We start from the raw sequence: 21,261 nt of genomic DNA on the forward strand, positions 1-21,261 counted from the left end.
ATAAACATTTAAAGTTTATTTATATTAATTCCTAATAAATTAATTTAATTTAATAATAATACATAAAATAAAATTTTATTATAAAACATTAATTTTTATCGCTTTTATCGTTATTATTGTGATAAATTTAAAAAAAAATTAATTTCATAGATTTTTATGTCAGTGAAATATAAATTTATAATTATATTTTTGTATAGATTTCAACACAGGTTTCAATACACCACCAAACAAATAGAAATTTTCTTTTATTATAAGGGATCTGAACCGCAATTTTTTTATTAAAAACATTTTAATAGAAGAATAGGGGTTTGTATTGCAGGCTTCTTTTTGAAGTAATCTTCATTTTCTTCTTTGAATGTACAAATTTACATCAGAATATGCATTTTGAAAATTCTTTTTACCAAAATCTACTAATAAACTGGTGGCTTCCGGCTGAATTTTCATGTTAAACTGTTAAAAATTCTAAGTATTGTAATTTTGTAATTTAAATATTTAGAATTTTATAACGATTTCAGATTCTAATTATAATTTTAATATGTTTAGTTATGTCATAAAATATGTACGCCCTACCGGCTTTCTTTCCTTAATATTATCTGATAAACATTTATAAATAAATGTCACATGTTAGAGGAAGAAAAAACATCATTTCCGACATCTTATATTTTATTTATAATAAAGAATCTGCATAAAGTGACTGCTGAAATAGAAGTAATATTTTCAAGTATCTCATGTAATAGATTGAGACTGTTTCTGAAACTTTAAACCATAAGTAATACACAACGACGTCTCTTTTGTCTTCTAAATCCCTATGATTATACATTCAACATATAATAAATCATAACCTATTTCAAAGTTCCACCTCCGAATCGACTTCGCATCAACGAATTTAAGTTTATTTTACCCAAAATCTTTTTTAAAAAATTGTTTTCTCCATTAAGAATTAAATAATTTAATCATAATTAATTGTAAAATTCCGTAAATTTACAAATTAGAAATTTCGTAACTTGCATTTCTTACTTTCTTTTTAACTCCTGTGGGCAATATGAAGGCCTTTTTTGCAAGCGCATTATGTTCAAAATCGGGACGGGATTCAAATCATGAAAACACCACTGGAATATAATTAACAAAAATCATTATTTTTTAATCCTTTAATCTGTTATATTGGATTACAGTAGAAGCCAATATGGAAAATTTCAAACTGGACCATAAAGATATTTAAAATATTTAATTTTTTGTTTTATTTATTTAAATTTCAGGTTTTTTAGTTATATTATCTCGTTTCGAATACACTATTTCTTTTTCTATAAGAAGTCTGTTTCTATCCAAACGTTTCGTATAAGTGAGTGAGGCCAAAGAACTTTATTCGTTAGCTACTTGTAAACATAATATTAAAAATATGCATTATTTATAAAATGCATTCTATATTGTACCACCAAATAGAATTATTAGAGCAGAATACTTGGTGTTGTAATTTAATTACTTATTGATCGACCGATATAAAAAACAACAAAAAAAGTTACACTAAAATGTGTTAATTACAAGATTTAAATTTCGTAGTATTTGTTTTAAAGAAGAAAACATTTTGTTGTTTCGTAATATCACAATCAAAGATACAAAATAGTAAATTATATACTATAAATGAAGAGGTAAAATTCAGTTCAATACGAGAAGTCCCTATGTAAAGGATATCGAAAATAGCATTAAGGTCATCGATTGCTGTGGTATTTCAATACTAGCACAATACAATCTATATATGCAAAAGCACCATCTGAAAAATAAAAATGTATTTTCTATCACTTACACGGTTTTTACATTTCCTAAAAGTCGAGTAAGTAATAAAGAACTACCCACAGGAAAGAACTTTTCATAAAAAATAATCTCCATTTCTACTTTTATCTGATGTTAAAGTTACTAAAAACGACGATATACTTTAGTTGTTAAACACTCCAATTATAGTAATGACTATAGTTTTAGCCCCTACAAGTCAAATAAATAAGTCGAAAGTGTCGTTGGATGACGTCACCGGATGGTCGTAACGTCAAGAGAGAATTTATGAAGTCGGCACTCTCAAACCATCAAGAGAAGTAACGATTCTTATCTAATTTCTTTTACCAATATTTCTGCTTCCTTGCTAATTGATCAACACGATATTATGTCTGAAATTACTTACATTCATTAATGATCTCACATAATTTATATTATCTCTGCAAATAGCTTCGATTTTTATTCCTATTTTCAATTTATTTAATTTAAAATATACGATCTATATTTTAGAAGGGTCTTGCCCCGGTACATCATTATTTTCCTGATAACAATAGAGTCATACCGATCATCTGTCTAACTCCGTTATGGAAAAATTTTTAAATTGAAATAATGTGACTTCCAGTCTAAACTGGAATTTCATATATACAGTACTTAATCGGGGACACTTGCCCCTAAGCTTTTCATATCTGGTCTCGACTTTCATCTATCTAACACCGTTCTCGAAAATAACGAAGGACAAACAGACGGATGCCGATGGGAACTTAGATCTACAATTTGAAAATTACAGCCTAAGAAGTATCTATGTTTATTATTTATATAACATTTTTATATAAATAATAAACATAGATAAAATTTTAAATTTAAATGTATTTGTTATGTATAATTCTAGTAACAGTTATACAAATAATGTTTACATTTACAATTTATATATATATAACTTGCCTCTACCCTCAAAATTAAGCTTTCTATCATTTTATAATAAAAAATAACTGTTATATTATCAATTAACAAAATATTATAACAGATTGCGTCACAGCTACTGTTAATTTTGTGCTATTTGTCCTCACTGTTTTTCACTGGGATAGTTACGAAACTCATTGCTGGATTTTTTAAATAATACTTTATAAGAAATGATCACCTCTACATTAAATTTAAAATATTTTTCTTTAAGATTTACGAATAATTAAATTAAATTAAACATTTTTCATGAAATTAAATCCGGCAGATCTAATTAAAATCAATAAAGTTTATATTTCGTATTTTTTCGGAATTGCATAACTGTTTTAACATCGTTCCTCATTAAATTTTATTAAATTTGTAAAACTTTTTGTGAAAAATTTCGTTTAGATTAAATTACATCATTAATTAAAGGAAATGAATTAAACAAAATCTTATAAATCGCCACAACATTACTGTTATATGAATTTTCGATTTTTAAAAGGTTTTAATTTTCTATTTTAAAATCGTATATAGGGGAAAGTAGTGCAAGCGGGGCCATGGGGTAAGACGGGGACGTCTGTTTATTCGTGGTTAACGTGCTTTCATCTAGCTGTTTTTTAGGGAACTAAATGCCAACCTCAAAAGGGATCAGGGGACGAGAGAACGTCCGAATCGTTCTCTTTGTTTGGAAGTAAGACAGTTTTCCATGTTTCAGCAATACTTCATCTAATTTTACGCCCTCTATAAAGTTTCTACAAAGTAAGTATCATTGTGAACTTTTACATTACCTTTTAGATGAAGATGTTATGGTATTCGAAGTAACCTTTAAGAATGTAATTGTTTGGTTTTGAAATAAAGTTAACCTGTGTTTGCAGCCAGTGTGAAAAGTGTACGTTGGGACAAGATGGTAACCATGAATTCTGCTGCTAGCTAGAGGCTTTATTTTATTTATGAAAACATTTTTAAAATTTAAATACTATCATAACAAGAAATAAAATGTGAAATAACAATCGAAATAAACATTTTTTTCCAGGGGGGAAAAATATCGTCTGCTTACAAAATAGAGAAACTGAGCATTCGCGAAGTGCCGGTATCGTCTGGTAAAGTAAATACGAGTAAGTTCAAACTTTTATTTTTATTTATTAATTGTTTCTCTGAGCTTTGATATGTTTCATGATTAATATTCATTGTACTTTTGCTTCGATATATTTATCGTTAATGTTCCATTAATAAATAGATCTAGTTAATACATTGTCTTTTAACTGCAGAATGCCTCTATTGTGGAGGGTTATACTCTGTATCTACAGAGAGTTGGGCTAAATGTAGCCGTTATGATAAATAGGCACACTGTTCTTGTGCCAATATTGAAGAAAACGACAGTTTAATTTTAATTTGTCCTTCTTGTATATAAAAATAATATCCCCATCTTACCCCATGGGTGGGGCAAGATGGTGCATTTACATATAATTTTAAAATATTAAATTTTCTTGTTTTATAACGTTTTTCAAAAATTAAATTTTATATTCTATATTATCAAATGTTGTAGTTGCTGAGAATAAAAAAATTATCGTTCTCATCAAAGTGATTGTCATCTTATGACTTTTCAAACCTCAACGTTCTCATCTTGCCCCACATTCCCCTACATATTTTGGATTGAGTTTTATTTAAAAATTTGAATATTTTAACATGATTTTTGAATTAGAACGCTTTTACTTTTAATTCTTCTGTCTAATTAAGAAGTAAAACTCTACGTTATTAAATATTATCTTATTCATAGATAATTATACAGTAAGACTAGTCCAAAACGGAAACCTGCCTATAAGGAAAAAATTCTTCGAAACAGAGTAATTTTCTACATTAAAAAATTCCTGTACAAAACGTAAGCGTGCCGAAATGAAGGAAAAAAAAACATTCGGTACCGTGCGATTCAGGTTTATACAGATTTTTCTGTATAAAATATCTACCAAACGCAAAATATTCGCTATACAGGTTTTACTTATATACAGTGAACCTTGTGTTCTTCGTTTTATTCAGGTCCTATTTTGGACAGATTTTACTATATATACAGAGCAAAACCTGTTCAAAACGAAATTTTCGGTTTTAGAGAACAGAAAATGCTAGAATTTCAGAAACGAAAGAAGTCGATATTCATCTGTCACTTTAAGAAGTTTCGATGAATATAAGACATATTTTGTTTTTATATTTATTTTATTTTTGTATTGTACAAAATAAACTATTTATTTTATATATGTATTGTAAACGTTTGCAACTAAATCGGAAGTTATTTACTGGACTGGAGGTTCTGTTAAGATGTTAAAGAGATCTCTTGTCAGAACGTCATTAGCTGTGTGACGTGTTCAATTTAAATTTCTTTGCCAAGCATCCAAACTGTACATGGGTCTTGTAATGTTTTCTTTATACTAAAACATCAATGCTAACGAAACTCCTTTGTTAGAACGGTGTGCCTCGCAGAGCCTAGTTGTCATTTATAGAGCCACTGCTTAAATTGTACTCGGTCGGAAGGTTTTCGATGTATCCAAAACGGAAATCATCAGTCTTTCACATTAATAAGTTTGTTTGTAATTTGGACATAAAAGTTTGCTCCAATCGAATTATGTTTAAAATGATACCAAATGTAGTTTTATCTTTTGTTGTATCACGAAATCAACGTTAACAAGCAATTAGGCCATGTGTCTTCTATGACGAGCGTGAGAGTTACTGTAAAATTATATTATTTTTCATATACCCTAATTATCAAAAAATATTTGATTAAAAGTAAAGTATACATTTATTTTGACTTCTCTAATTGAAAAAAAACTTGAAAGTTTTAAGTAATTCCTGTGCCAACTTACAAAATTCTTTTCCTGTAACGTCTTCCTTATTAATTCCAACAAATAAAACTATTAATTAATTCACAAAACTGTCAGTTATAAGAAAGAACGGTTAAAGAAAGTCTTTTATTCTAAATTAAAATTTCAATTAAATGATTATGATCAAGCGTCAGCTGACATCTTGAACAGCGAATGATTAAGTAATTTTACAACGTGTTTTGATCGTTGATTCGACATAACAATAAGGACTTTCAGATTTCATAAACTTTCTGGGATTTTTATCTTAAAACGAAAAAGAAAAAATTTAATTTATAAGATAAATTAATTTTACAAATCTGATTCGTGACAAACAGAAGAAGGCATCAAAATTACATAATTGTTACGCTTAACACTTAGTTATTTTAAATTTTTTTTAAATTTTATCGAATTAACTAAAGTTAAACATACCAGTATTTTTAGAATTAACATGATAAACATATTATAATATATTAATACTGTAATATATTATACAGAATTGTCTCCAGCCAATGGGCCAGGGGGGCAAGATGATATAAATTGATAGAGGATATGAATTGTATGTACCTGTACAGTACAGTAGGTAAAATAAAAACGATTCATAAAGTTTTAATCGTTTACTATGTACCAGAGAAGAAATACCTTAATTAAAACATTTTTTTAAAACTTACAAGAAGCCTAAGAATATTATTTTAATTAAAACTTAGAATTTAAATAATTTTTCCGAATTTATATGGGGGGCACTGCCCCCTCCTGCACCCTCACGCCTTTGATATTATACTATATATAGGGGGATATGAGGATATTTCATGCAAGAGGTAATACAAGGCAAACGTTCCCTTTGATTTTTACTCTTTATAATTTTACATTTGAAATGCTGTAGTACTAATCTAATTAATATCTTTGTAAGCAATAAATGGATTTCAATAAAATTTTCGGAGCAGATTATGTGTGTACAATGGGCTAAGCATCATTGAATTACTTGCTTCCAAAAATATATGAAAGTCAATTGTACTTTTACGAAACTCTAAAATTACCTCATTTGGGGTTATTCATATATTGAGGAGATCCGAATATCAACCACTAATCAATATCTCTCTTCACCCATCTTCATTATATAGGGAACTTTGTTTTCTTGTAGAAAAATATGTAAAATTATTGGTGAGAACCATGCTATTTATGTAATACATGCAAAGACAATGTGTTTTGTGGCTCTTCACCCCTCCCTCTTTACATTATAGTCGTATATATTATACTGTATACTATACTATAAGATGAGCTATATACTATACTATAAGATCTTATAATAAACTTATAAAAGTAATATGTTCTATTTATTTTCAGTTATTAACATTTCTAAAAATATTGTCTTAACATAGATTATATAATTTTAATATTAATCATTTACATCAATTTAGCTTTGTTAAAATGATATTATATATTACTTTTATAGTAAAATAAATTATTCTTTAAGTAAAAATGTATTTAGATAATTTTATTTTAAAAATATTATGGCTAAAAATATTAAACAGTAAATAAATATTTTTAAAATGCATAAAAATTGTTAAGTAAATAATAAAAAAATCAATTTTTTATACGAAAACTCTTTTAGCAAAGTTGTCAAGATATGTTATATTCATTTTTCCCCAATTTATACACTTTTATACTTTAAAATATTTACTCATAAATTGGCTACAACATCAAACTTCAGGTACAAATCTAATATATTTTATAAGTTTTGAAGGAGCAAAAACAAATCATACAAAAATAAAGATGTCAGATAAATAAATAAACTTTTCAAGTATATTATTGTAAAAATGGAATTTTTAGGAAAGTTTTTAAATTAATTTATTAATATTGTTAAAGGTGATTTTATTTTTATTTAAAGAAATCTAAAAGTAAGAGTAGATTTATTCTCTAAAGAGAAGATTTATGTTTAGAGACGATACAAATGTATTTTATTTCTAATTCAGAGGAAATCAGAGGAGAACGGAAAAATTACTGGCATTATGCCAGTAATTTTTCGGAGGATATATGGAGCCTCTACCCCATTGTTCAGCATTCCCTATTGTCGGCCTGACCGAACCCAGACAGATACTACCAAAAGGCCTTTAGTGACAAAATGGCGGAAAAGTTTTACAAGAAAGCCAAATCTTGAAATTTAATTGAACCTGAACAGCAAATTCTAAGGGAATTTCTAAGAGCAATTTAATAGAAAAGAAATTATGAATGTTTTTGCATACAATTAAAATGAATTGGAATGCTTAAGATAGCAAATTAGTTTAATCAAAATAAAATGTGCAAAATGTGATTCGGGGGTTTTACCGTTTTTCTTATAAAATTTACAATGAAAATTAAAGTATACAAGAAGGGATAATTATTTCCGAAGAGGAAATTATTCAATCTTTAAAACACGATTTGAATCTTCTTTAACGTAAACATCTTAAAGATGTTTATCTTTAGAAACTAATGGCGATTCAAGATAAATATCTTTCGGTTGTTTATTTTATCGAGATTATTAACGTCATCGAGGAACTTTAATTAATGTTTTCATGTAGTTTATTCAGAAAATCTTACATTCTCTTATATAAAAGATTATATTAATAAATATATAAGAGGATTCATTAAAAATTTATTAATTCTGTCTTAGCAGAATTTCTCCACGTTTTAACCTTAGCAAGATTTCATTTAAATAAGATTACATTATGCAAAAAGTCAAAAACATGTAATCTATTTTTAATATTTTTCTGGGTGAATTCTATTCAATAATTATATCTTCCCTGCTTATTAGAATTTTATCATTACCTTTATAATTAATGATTTACAACTTTAGAATCGTCAATTTAATAACAATTTTATAGGTTATTTATTATATAAGCTTATATAATTTTAATGTTGTAATGTGAGTAAACTTTGTAAGAGTGAATTAATTAAGTTGTTTTATTTCTTAGTTTATAATTTACTATATAATATTTTAATATAAAATTTTCGACTATACTGTATAATATTTCTTTTAAATTTCGTAGTGGAATGCTAAAAACTTTAATTAAAATGTTATCTAAAATAAGAATTTGAAGAAGGAAAAGTGTCAACAAACTGAAATAACTTGTACAGTACATTCTTCCCATTTTAAATAGATAAAACTTCTTAACAGTGGTAGTTATTTTCGGCTTTACATTTGAAATTTAAGGGGCTGGATCCTTGGAATTTTTGGGACTTTATTTCATGTGTCTGACACCTACATAGGGATCAGTTTCCTGTAGAAAGTCCTTTTGGAAAGCACTTCTCTTTGATCTTTGTCTTAAGTCTCCTTATTACATCACAAACACTTTTATTTTCCTCCATTAATTTAGTTTAAATACCTTCTTATATGTTATATATCTGTGTAATAATGTAAAATAATTAATTTTTCTGATTACAATGAAATGAAACACAACACTTCATTTAGAGCTATCTTTTTTATATGTTATGTACTGTACAAAATTAAAATTTCATTGTACTCTAAGAAACTGTACGAAAAAATAATGCAGAGTAAAATTTATCATACAAAGCGGAGATAAAAAAAATAGAGAAAACATCTGTTTAAACTAAAATTTTAGAAAAGATTTGCATGATGAAATGAAAATCGTGAAAAACGATGAAGTTAATTCGAAGTGCAAATGTGGAACCTGTTCAGAAGAATAACGTAAAGATAAATATGGAAAAAACATGAAAAATGAAATATTTATTCAAATAACGCAGATATATCATAATCAATAAATGACACGCCTATGTCTCGATTGGCATTGAACTATCAATAACAATGATAATGCAATGAATAATGGATTATCGAAGAATGACAACACAAGAGATCGACATTAAATATTCAAAAGTCTCGAATATTTAGTACAAGTGAATGGAAGAAAAAACAACCATGTCCCAGTCAAGGACATAGGGTTAGTATCAACTGAGTTTATCTTGCCTTACTCATTCTAACACCGTGTATCTTCATTTTAAATGATTTATATTATACGAATTTAAGCAAAGAAATTTAAATAATTTTTTTCAAACTCAAACTAACTTCTACAGTGTAGTCATGAATATTCAATAGGTCTTAATAAAGTACAGGATACGATTTCTCTAAAATTTTACCTAAACTACTAATTATTTCTAAAATAAACAAGTTATGAATTCCGGTAATGCAACTATTGTCTCATGTCTTCTCTAACTGCACTGAAATAATACCCAAACCTCGACACAAACAGGCTACATTTTTAAAGGTTTTTGTGTCACGGTTTGTCGTCCAGTACCGATCAGTTACTGTACTAAAGAGTATTAAGATCTTAATGATAATATAAATTGTTTTATTGATTTTTATTCAAGCAAATAAAAGTAGAAATTTTTTTTGACAATAGTAGAATAGTGTACTAGTGTACGATAATTAATAATAATAATATTAATTCAAAAAGAGAATACCAGCAAAACGTAGGCACAAATCTTCAAAAGTTTACAATGAACTTTACTGCTTACAATTGTCACAAATAAAATATAAAGTATTTTTTCGATCGACAGATTTCATATGTACCCAATCCTTACATGCAATATACTGCACCAAGCCTTCTTAAATGAAATTTTTAATCCTGATCTATTCAGTTGAAAAGGAGTCACTCAACTCAGGTTATTACATTTACATATTTATTACACGGCACGATGTTTGTATAATACATTCATTACACGACTAAAGAAGACAGTATTTGTGTTTACGCTCATTATCATCGCGGAGAGAGAGAGAGAGAGAGAGAGTTCACAAATTTCGGTACCTTACGAGTTGAACTAGAAATCCCACGTTGAGGAGAAAAGGAGGTATGTCCTTGCATCAATTATCAGTTCTGGAAAGTGGCTGCACACATGCTGAAGGACGACGAGAAGTCCAAAGGCATGAACAAAATTTCTGATGGTAAAGCACAGATCTAAAAGGGATGAAGAACAAGCGACTACTAACTGATATCGGCCGTTCCTTGTTATATTAAAGCAGCAAAATAGCTTGAAGGAGTCGAAAAGTCGCGGGAAGGGTGAGAAAGCGTAAGTTGAAACTCTCAGTTCAGAAAGTTGACATACACTGGCTGCTGATGAAGTCATCCTAGAGTTGTTCTCCTTTCCCGTTTGATTCTCACAACTAGTTCATTGTTTTTTCATTTCTTCATCGAAAGTTCTTTGCCAACTTGGATTGCTTTTATTTGAACTACTAATATTTTTTGAACTGAAAATGTCAAAGCTGTCTGTCGTTGAGTCATATTTGTTCGCATGAATTTCATCTATTGCCATTTTCATACCAGCTTCGGTCCATTTTACTATCTTCTTTTTCTCACTTATTCCATTTCTTTGTAAATTGAGAAAAAAAGAATACAGACCTATTCCTTAAAAAGTATTTTTGGTCGGTATTGCACGACAGGCGCTGTAAATGGTTAATACTGAACAACTGCCACGGGGTAACATTTTGGAGATTGTCCGTTGTATACCGTTTTATATTGTGAAAGTAATACGATTTATCTTAACATAATATTACTGTAGACAAAATGTATTTTAAAATGAAATTAACTATTTATCCCCAAGGTAGAATTAAAGCCGCGAAAATAACTTTTAATACCACTAAAAATCTATGGTTCTTGGTTCCCAACTCAAACCAAACAAAATATTTCTTAAAGTGTATGACTTATGAAGATAATATTCTTCTGCGTATGCCTGTATAATGCTGCTACCTAGTTCCAGTAGAGAAAAACTAGTACTGATTGGTACTCTAAGACTCTTAATTTCAAGTCAAAATTAAAGCATTTTCAAATTTTTACTAGTTTTTATGAGAACCGTGGTAAAAATATTGAACGTTAATGTGTAAACCGGAATATATTCAATTTATACAACGATGTATTTAAACAAGGTGATTTTACTAAGAAAACATTACTTATAAATTCACTTCTAATTCTTAACTTTGAGGTAGAGCCGGATTTCCACATAAACTACACAAGCTGCAGATTAGTGCCTCACATTTTTAAATGTATCATTGTTTGGTGGAGGGAAAGAGCTTATTATATGTTATGGCTTAGTATCACAACAAATCTAAGTCGACTCTTAGATTAAAGTATTAAGAAGATAAAAGAAAGTGCAATATATACTTAAGTAGCATCTGAAGAAATGTTGATGTATTGATGAGTCAGAAGATTTTGTTTTCTATTTTCGTAGAAAGAAAATTTATCAAAGCTAAAAGTAATTCAATTAAATTTGATCAAACCACAGAGAGACATAATATGGTTAATTATAACGAGCAATTATTTTATTGTGACATTGTCACAATGCCGGGCTGCAACTTTTAATCATCTTTTAATCTAAAAGGTCACGTGACTTCTGGTACAGACAGGACGTTCGCACATAGTTAACCGGAGTCTTCTGCTCCTAACGTTTCCATCATTGATCTCAATTTTCATCTATCTAACTTGAATAAGTCAAATACTGATAAATAATTTCTAAAATAAATTATTTATCAGTATACGTATTGACACAATATATTTAAACTTAATTGAAGAAATCACACATATGATAACTTAAAACGCATGTATATATAGCCTATATGTTTAAGGTGTTATCATTAGGTTTACCTTAAGTAAATTTCATGAAATTAAGGAAAAAAAGGGAAGTTAATTTAATTTATAAACAGTGGTTTAATAACGACTTTAATGCAAAAAAGTATTTTTACATTAGATATACATAGTTGTATATATATATATATATATACAAATATGTATGTATATATATATTTTTTTTCTTAGATATTTATAGATAGTTATATATATATATACAACTATCTATAAATATCTAAAGAAAATATATTATTAATCTGATTTATAGGAAGAGATAAACTGAGCTAGATTTCACATACAAGATAAACGTCCGAAGGGCAATCTTCATTATATGATTAAAGTAAGTGTTGTCAAATAAATATTATTTTTGTTGGACCGAAATAAGACTCTCATTCAAAATTCTATATATGTCTACAGAAATTCAATAAAAGTTTCATATAATGATTGGATCTTGTCTGAATGATGATTTGTTAATAGATTTCACATATTTTTCATTAAGAAATCCTAGATGTAACAAATAAATTTATATGCCATCCTTCTTATCTGATAATAAATATTTGTTGTTATGAAATTTATTGTTGAGCTGTAATTTTAAAAATTGCAGACCTATAAATTCCTACTTATGTTTTCTGTCTGCCATCTGTCTATCTTTCCTTAATCTCGAGAACGGAGTTAGATAAAAGTTCGTATATTCCTATACAGTTAATCGGGCTTCCTGCCTCGATTAACCGTTTACGAACTTCTCATTTGTACCGGAAGTTACATAATTTCAATTCAAATGTTTTCTCCTGGACGCAGTTATATAGATGATCGGCATGACTATTGTTAACAGGAAAAGTATAAGGGCAAGACACTACTAAAATTGAGAGCACTGTGACAACGTTATAATAATAAATCGTTTAATTTTACTATTACTATATTTTTTTCAATGTGTGTACTTATTAAGAATTTATCTTATTTGACTAAAAAATTTAATATTAAAGCTTTCATTCTGTATTTACAATATTAGAAATACTGTAATTGAAAAATAAACTTGATTTTTTCAGTTTTCTTTCGTTTATATATAACGGACAAATAAGAAGTTATGTATCATATCGTATCGTAACTTGTTATCAATTATGTAATAAATATCAAATTCAGCTTTACACTAGATCTACATCATCTTTTTTCTACATATTATCATCATTATCCTTTCAGAGAATGGGCTGTCAGTTCGTCTTTTTTTTCTTTCTCCATCTTTCTCTTCTATATAATAAATAATTTTAATATAATTAACGTTTTGCATTTTATTGGTCTTTAAATATCATCTTTATAAATAATGATATTTTCGTTTAGTTCCTTATAGTTCTTCCTTTCCACTAAAGGAATAAAAATATAGCATGGAGATTGGATATATCTAGAAAATAAGATTAAATTTAGTAATCCCGTTTTTATATTCAGTAAAAATAAAACTGGTCTTTGGTATTCGAAAAAATAGCATTTTTTATACTATTTCTCTTCAATTAAGTGCATTAAAGTCGTTGTTAAACCACTGTTTATAAATCAAATTAACTTCTCTTTTTTCCGTTAATTTCATGAAATTTACTTAAGGTATAGTAACGAAAACAATTTATTACGTCTTGTTCAAAGTTCTGATTTTTATTCTTCATTAGAGAAAAAATTTTGAAAATAAAAAGAATTTATACTATTTAAATATTTATTTAAAAATTAACTTATTCTAATTTTAATTATGCAAATTTCGAAAGTTAATCCTCGATTTAGCGCCATCACTTGCTCTAAATCAAATGTGGCGCTATATCGAAGGACTATATTGAATGTATATCAAAGCTTTTATTATTCTACTTTAAAGTTAAGGTAAACCTTATATTAATTAGCAAATATAAAGTTTACCTTATACATCATAAATTATATACTCGTTAATAAATAATAATCTCGAAATAAAGTTTATAAATGTCATAAATAAAATGAATTTCCTTATATTTATATACAGAAGTAAATAAATTAGTAAACTGCAAATGCTAAAATTAAACTTTTATTTAATAAATTATTTGTGTAACAACACCTAATCAATTGTTTCCTCAGCCATTTATACAGATTAATAATTGTTCTACGATTACAGTACAGTTGTACAATAGATGACAATTGTCATGAAGATATTTACTTCTAGCCATTGTTTCATTTAAGACAAGATAATGAATGATGGCCCAAGGGATATTTGGTTATTATCTCGATAACTTCAATGATATATATCCACTTCATCAAAGATAAATTATGTTTAAAGATCGCATTAAATGGTAATATTTGATGAAATAATGGAACTATTCTTATAATTAATTATCAGAGATATAATTACCATACGATGATTATAAAACATATTTATAAATAGAAATTATTTATTAAAGAATTAAATTTAATTGTTTATTATGCTAATTTTAATTTAAAAGTAGAAATTATAAAATTATAATATAATAATAAAATATAAAANTTTTTTTGTAGTGACGGATGTTCGCGCTCGAATGGAGAAAAATGTACATAGAAATCTATGTACCGATCTCGTTAAAGATAAGTAAAGAAAGTCTGCAGTTTAATTTCTAAAAATACTTCATACTTTTCTTATAAATAACGTTTGACTCTATAGAGTGAACCATTTATCTAACGAAAGAACAAAGGAGTAAAGGCTAGATTAATGGAAACTAATAGAAAAATCTCAGCAAGTTTTGACGTATCAATAAACTTCTCGGTAGTCGTGGGGCTACAAATTTATATATACATCTGTTTACTGACGGTATATAAACATTTCCCGTAGTTTAATTTCTAAAAAGACTTCGAGTTTTTCTAAAAATTGTTTAATTTTATAGAGTGAACCACTCATCTAGCGCAAAAACATAGTATTGGCTAGATTTAGTAGAAGAATCCGGGCGAGATGAAAATTACGACGTATCAGAAGAAAATAAATAAGATTATATAAGAAAATATCCACTCAGAAACTAATTTACGGAGAGCCAAGATAGATGAATATGAATCTTATCGTGATTTAGACGAGAAATGTAAGAAATACCCAAGGGATCGACACACTAACACGTACACCGAATGTAAAAATATTGGGAATTTTATATCAATATTTCCAGTTTATTTGTAAAAATCATATCTAGAAAATAAAAAGGAAGAAGAGAATTCTCTGAGAAGATAATGGCGAACCCGGAGGGATGATTTCCAAAAATAGAAAACAAAAATAAGTTTAATTAATATAAATTTGGATTTATTACAAATTATTCAATTTGCAGTAATCAGCAGAGGTCTTGAGTCTTTACTTGATTCCTATCTTCCATCCAACCGATTCGACTGACACATTTATATATTCCTCCGGATTAATTTGCCAAGGGGTCTTCATAATCTCTCATAATCCTATTTACAGTAGGTCTACTTACTTTACACGGGAACAACAATTTAAATGAGATATATATACGTAAATAACTAATATAATAGTCATTTCTAAAGGTTATTCAATTATTTATTTATTTCGGAAATTTTGAATAAAAATTTACTGAAAATTTTCAAAATAAATAAATAATTTATATATACAGGATATTATAAACTCATTAGATTAAAAATCATTCCAAAAAGCACATGACTTTGTTGTGATATGAAGACATTCTTTTTTGTATTTTTGCTCTTTATTTTATTCTGTTTTATTATTTTTTTCTGAAGATTTCCTCCATCCTAGTGAATTTTTAATTATGTATTTGTCCTAAATATTGATCAATGTAAAATACTGTTTAAAATATTTTACTGTAACTTATTTTAATTAACTATGATTGCAAATAATATAACATATTATTGCTAGATGGAGTGATTTTGAGATTTCTTAGTATATTTTTTATTAAATTTTACAAACATTTTATATATAGATATAAAAATTCTACCCTCAACCATTTCATTTCTCGCATCGTTATAAGTTAACAAATATAACGTATCTTTTCTCGAAATCTTTAAATTTTTGTATGTTTTCTGGGTCTAAATGTTTTTTTAGATACTTGTAAACAATTACACATAATCTATATATGTTTTATATTAAAGCAGTTTAAATGATTGATTGTTCTGTGCGAGGCCAAATAACCACTAAAAATTAGAATAAACAAATAATTTTGTTAAATCTATGGTATATAACTAATATTCCTAGTAAATTTTTTCTCATACAAAGTATATTATTTTAAATTAAGCATTTATTATATTATTATTAAACATTAAGCATTATTTTTGATGATACGTAAAATAATTTATAAAATAAATCATTAAGTGCATCATGAAAAATTTTTTAAATTTGTTTTAAAAGTTTATTCAATAATATATAAGAATTTATTATTTATTTATTACTGTGTGAATGCATCTAGATATTTCAAAATTTTTTAATGTCAAATTTTCAAGAACCATATGGTTGCATATAGAATTGAAATTTCTTTACTGTTTATTTTTCTAAACAAGATTTATAAATATTTCCCTTTCGAATAAAATAGAATCGATATATCTCAATTTATTATTGAGAAGAAGCTTATGATAAATTCATTCTTCATATAGAAATTTTTAATATTGATATAACTATAAACATTTTAAATATATTTTTAAAATGTTTATATAAGTCGATATATAAGTATATAAGCATATATAAGTCGATGAATACGCGAACTATTTTAATGAAATGAGCAATATGAATATAAAAATATAAAATCACGCAGAAACACTATGAAAATTATATGATTTTATTGAAATTTAAAAATCTTTTGATATTTTTACTTAATTTAAATGAATATTATAAAAATAGAATTTTTAATATTTTAAAGGATACCTTATTTTTATTTATTTATTTAGCTATTTACTGTTTATATATTTATAATTTACACTTTATATACTGTCTATATATATATATCACATGAAATTCATAAATATTAAACTCGTATATATTTGTTCTGATTTATACTATTTTGCTTACTAGTGTATACTTTTTATTTTACTTTAATTCTTTATCTATATTTCTTATAATTTTTAAACAAATATATATATTCTTTTTTTATTTTTTGTTACTGTTTGTAATTAAATTATATATAATTTAATTATAAACAGTAGCAAAAAATAAATATTTTAGTTTGAAACTTAATTTTTCAAACTAAAATATCTATTTATTTGCTTTAAAAACAGTGATTTCTTCGGATATAAAATCGAATATTCCTTCTTTATTCAGTTGAAAATTATGTTTAATTTTTTCTCTTTATACTTTCTAATTTTAAATAATAAAAAATTTAATGTAGAAAACATTGTTTACGTGTAGAAATATTATTTAACTTCATTTAATCGTCTCAATAATGATGATTTATTTACTCTATTTTCCCTCATTATTTATTCTAAATAATATTATAATTCGATGTAAATATATCTGCAAAGCTTAAAATATGATAATACATTATAATAATTTTTTAAATTAAATCTACAGTTATGTAACAAAATCATATCGCACTTTTATGATATTTATATACTAATATTATATAATAATAAATACAATGAAACCTGTGTAAACCGAACTCGTACGTTACTCAATTATTTTTCCAGTTTGGCAGGTTTCCGTTTTATTAGTTAACCGGAAAAAACAGAACATGACAAAACAGAACAGGGGAAAAATAAAACATTTATTTTTATCATAATTCGATATGTCATAACTATTTCTTAATGAAATATATATATACGTAAGCTGTTTTTTCAACCTCCGGTGGTCCATAAAAAAAGACAAGTGTAAATAACAAAATAAATTTATTACCAAAAAGTTAGCTACAAACCTGGTTACTTTTTTGACATAATCACTGTGAACATTGTGTCATTTGTCATATATGTGGACAAGCTTTTCCATCCCCTTGTCACAGAATGTTGCCGCCAATGACTTGAAATGGGCCCTAACGTTGTTTTGAAGATTGTCATTAATCTCGGACCTCTGTCCTCCTAGTCACTTTTTCTGTTCACGAAAGAGGTGGAAGTCGCTCGGCGCTAAATAGGGGCTATACGCTGGGTGTTTAAAGGTGGTGAAGACTTCCACCTTTCAGATTGCCACTCAGATTGGAACTTTTTAATGTGTGAAGATTTCCATCTTTTTCCTGCGGCTAGGAGGACAGAGGTTTGAGACTAATGACAATCTTCAAAACAACGTCGTTAAGGCCATCTCAATTCACTGGCGGCAACATTCTATGACAAGAGGATGAAAATGCTCGTCCACAGATATGACAAATGCCTCAATCTTCACGGTGATTATGTCGAAACGTTGGAATAAATTTATTTTGTTATTTACACTTGCCTTTTCTTATGGACCATCGGAGGTTGAAAAAACCGCCCTTGTAAAACAAAGTATAAAAGAAATATATATTTTTTAAAAAAATGTAATCATTGCAGGTTGGCTATTCAGCATAAAAATCTCAATTTATCGTCTTGATTTTGATATTCCTGCTCAACTATTGCCACTTGATTACTAGGAGTCACATTATATTGAAATATTCTATTGGTTAAAAAAAATTAAAAAATAAACATTAATAAAACTTATTGTGTACTGGCACAATGAAGTGACGTTTTTCTCAACACTGGGCTAGTTGAATCTTTTATTTAGTTAGAATAACTAAATAAAAGATTCAACTAGCCCAGTGTTGAGAAAAACGTCACTTCATTGTGCCAGTACACAATAAGCAAATACAACACGGTTTCGACAACATCAATCAATTAATAAAACTATTTATTCGAAATTATATTTCGAATTATATAAAAATGAAGATAAAGATAAGAGTGCTAGTTTTAAAGGAGTTTCATTGTTACTCAGGCTATAAACTGGAGAGATAAGGAATGTAACGAATAAATTCAAGATATTTCACGGGATGTCAGATAATATCTTTTTAAAGAAGTGATAGATCTTCTTTCAGGAAGTAGATATCGAAAATATTGTAAATTATATTTAAAAATAAAAACTTTATAAGAACGGCAGTAAGTACGTTTTTCCATTTTCCTCACTCTCCGCCTTTAGGCACTAAAAGATCTTTTTGTATATTCATTGTGAGTTCCAGGCACACAAGGGAGGAAGGAGACTGGAACATCCTTTCTGTCACCTCCCTTGTAGGCCTGAAACTCACGATGAGTATGCAAGAAGGCCTTTTTAGTACCCATACACGTACACTGAGGACTTTTTCCGTACCATCCTGGGCCTGAGGTCGCAAGGTCGTTACAGATATGTTTGGATTCCCCAGAATGGTAAGCGGACACTTAAACGTCTTAGCCATCTGTCTATCGAATATTTCGTTTTGTTCTTTCATTTTTTTTTTAAACTTATCCTCTCATTTTTATCATATTCACTTTAATTTCTATTAAAATATAGTAATTGTAATAAATTGTAACATTTTTATTTATTTCTTTAACGTATATCGCTGCTAATATATTTAGAAGATTTTATCGTGACGTAAAAAAATAACACAAATAGGTAAAATACTGTATATATTTTTGTGATTTAAGAGTTAACTCTTTAAATCAAACGTGAGTTTACTCTCAGATACAAAAATTAAATTGAAAAAATATTTTACCAAAAATTTGCATATAAATCTATTTATATCATAAAAAATTTCTGATATCAAGAAATTTTCTGAATTGTTACTATAATCTTTGAAATCTCAGTGCGCTATTGTATAGAGTGTAAAATAGTTTCTATAAAAGTAATAATAATTTTCAAGAAAAAAATATAACTGAGATATATTTTAATGTGCTGCAGTCAAACCGCTGTCAAAAGAATTTCAAATCCTTTCTCTATTAATTGATTTCACGAGCAAAGCTATAGTGGTAATTTGTGGATATATACACCTACACAAAAATAATTGCATGGAACAATAGATGAATATCTTATTAGAATCTTTATTATTATTTTCTTTTATATTATTAGATTATTAGATTCTTTTATATTTACAGAATAGGCTAACTACAAGTCATGCTAGAAGTCATCAATTTTCTGTTCTTTGTAGATAATGAAATTTGGGACCTCCTTGGGGATTAGGAAAAGAGCAACACAGACGAAAAAAGAAGGGACACGTGCCCCAATTGCTCCAATGTTTGGGCGCTCCTAGTATTAGCCATAGGAATCAGTCAGAAAAATCAGCCTCCATGTCTCCTACTTCCCTTAAAACTAAATGTATAAATGTGCCACTGAAAGTTAATCGAAGTTACCACAGATCCATTTGTTACAGTTGTTCACCATTAATCAAACTTTAAAAAATATTTCGTATCTTTATGGAAAATTAACAATAGAAAGCGAAAAAAATTATTGTTTTATGATATAATTTTAAAATAATTAAGTATTGAATAACTAAAATTATACTTATAAAAAATCTGTAATCGTGTAGGCCTATACATGTAAAATATAAAGAATTTTGTATAAAAGGCAAACTATTATATTTTAACCTAACTTCACTTATAAAAAAGAAAATGTAAATAATTTTTTAACATTTAAAAAACACATTTACGACTTTTAAATATAAAGTTTAAATATGAAAAATTCAGAACTTATATAGTATAACTTTCCCAAAACGGAACTTTAATAAAACTAAAACCCGCATAAACGGAAAAAATTCTTCGGTACGGAGAGATTCGCGTTTAAAAAAATCTGTACAAAACAGAAACCTGTCAAACCGAGAAAATTTAAATTATTAAAAATGCAATTCAAATGAGGAAAAATAAAATTATATAATAAAATTCACATTTTATAAATAAGTTATTAAAATATATTTTTTTTCTGAATTGTATGTCTAATGTTTGAATGTATTTTTGGTTTTTTTCCTTTAAAAAATAAGCAAGAAAGTATTGGAAGAAAGGAAAGAAATACAAATTTCAATTTGAAATTTAATTCATAAATAAATTTCGAATATTCGATTAAAAGAAAGCTCGATGTTTAAATTTAAATGAAATAAAACTTTAAAGCATTTTTGAAAAAAATAAAGTTTATATCAAAATTTTTTCGATAATTAATTGTCGAAAAAATTTTAAAAATCGATTAATTATCTAATTTTTAATTATTCGGTGAAGACTTCCACCTTTCA

Source organism: Centruroides sculpturatus, unplaced genomic scaffold (genome assembly GCF_000671375.1).
Source record: "Centruroides sculpturatus isolate CEXI.00-Female unplaced genomic scaffold, Cexi_2.0 scaffold229, whole genome shotgun sequence".
Taxonomy (NCBI): Eukaryota; Metazoa; Arthropoda; class Arachnida; order Scorpiones; family Buthidae; genus Centruroides; species Centruroides sculpturatus.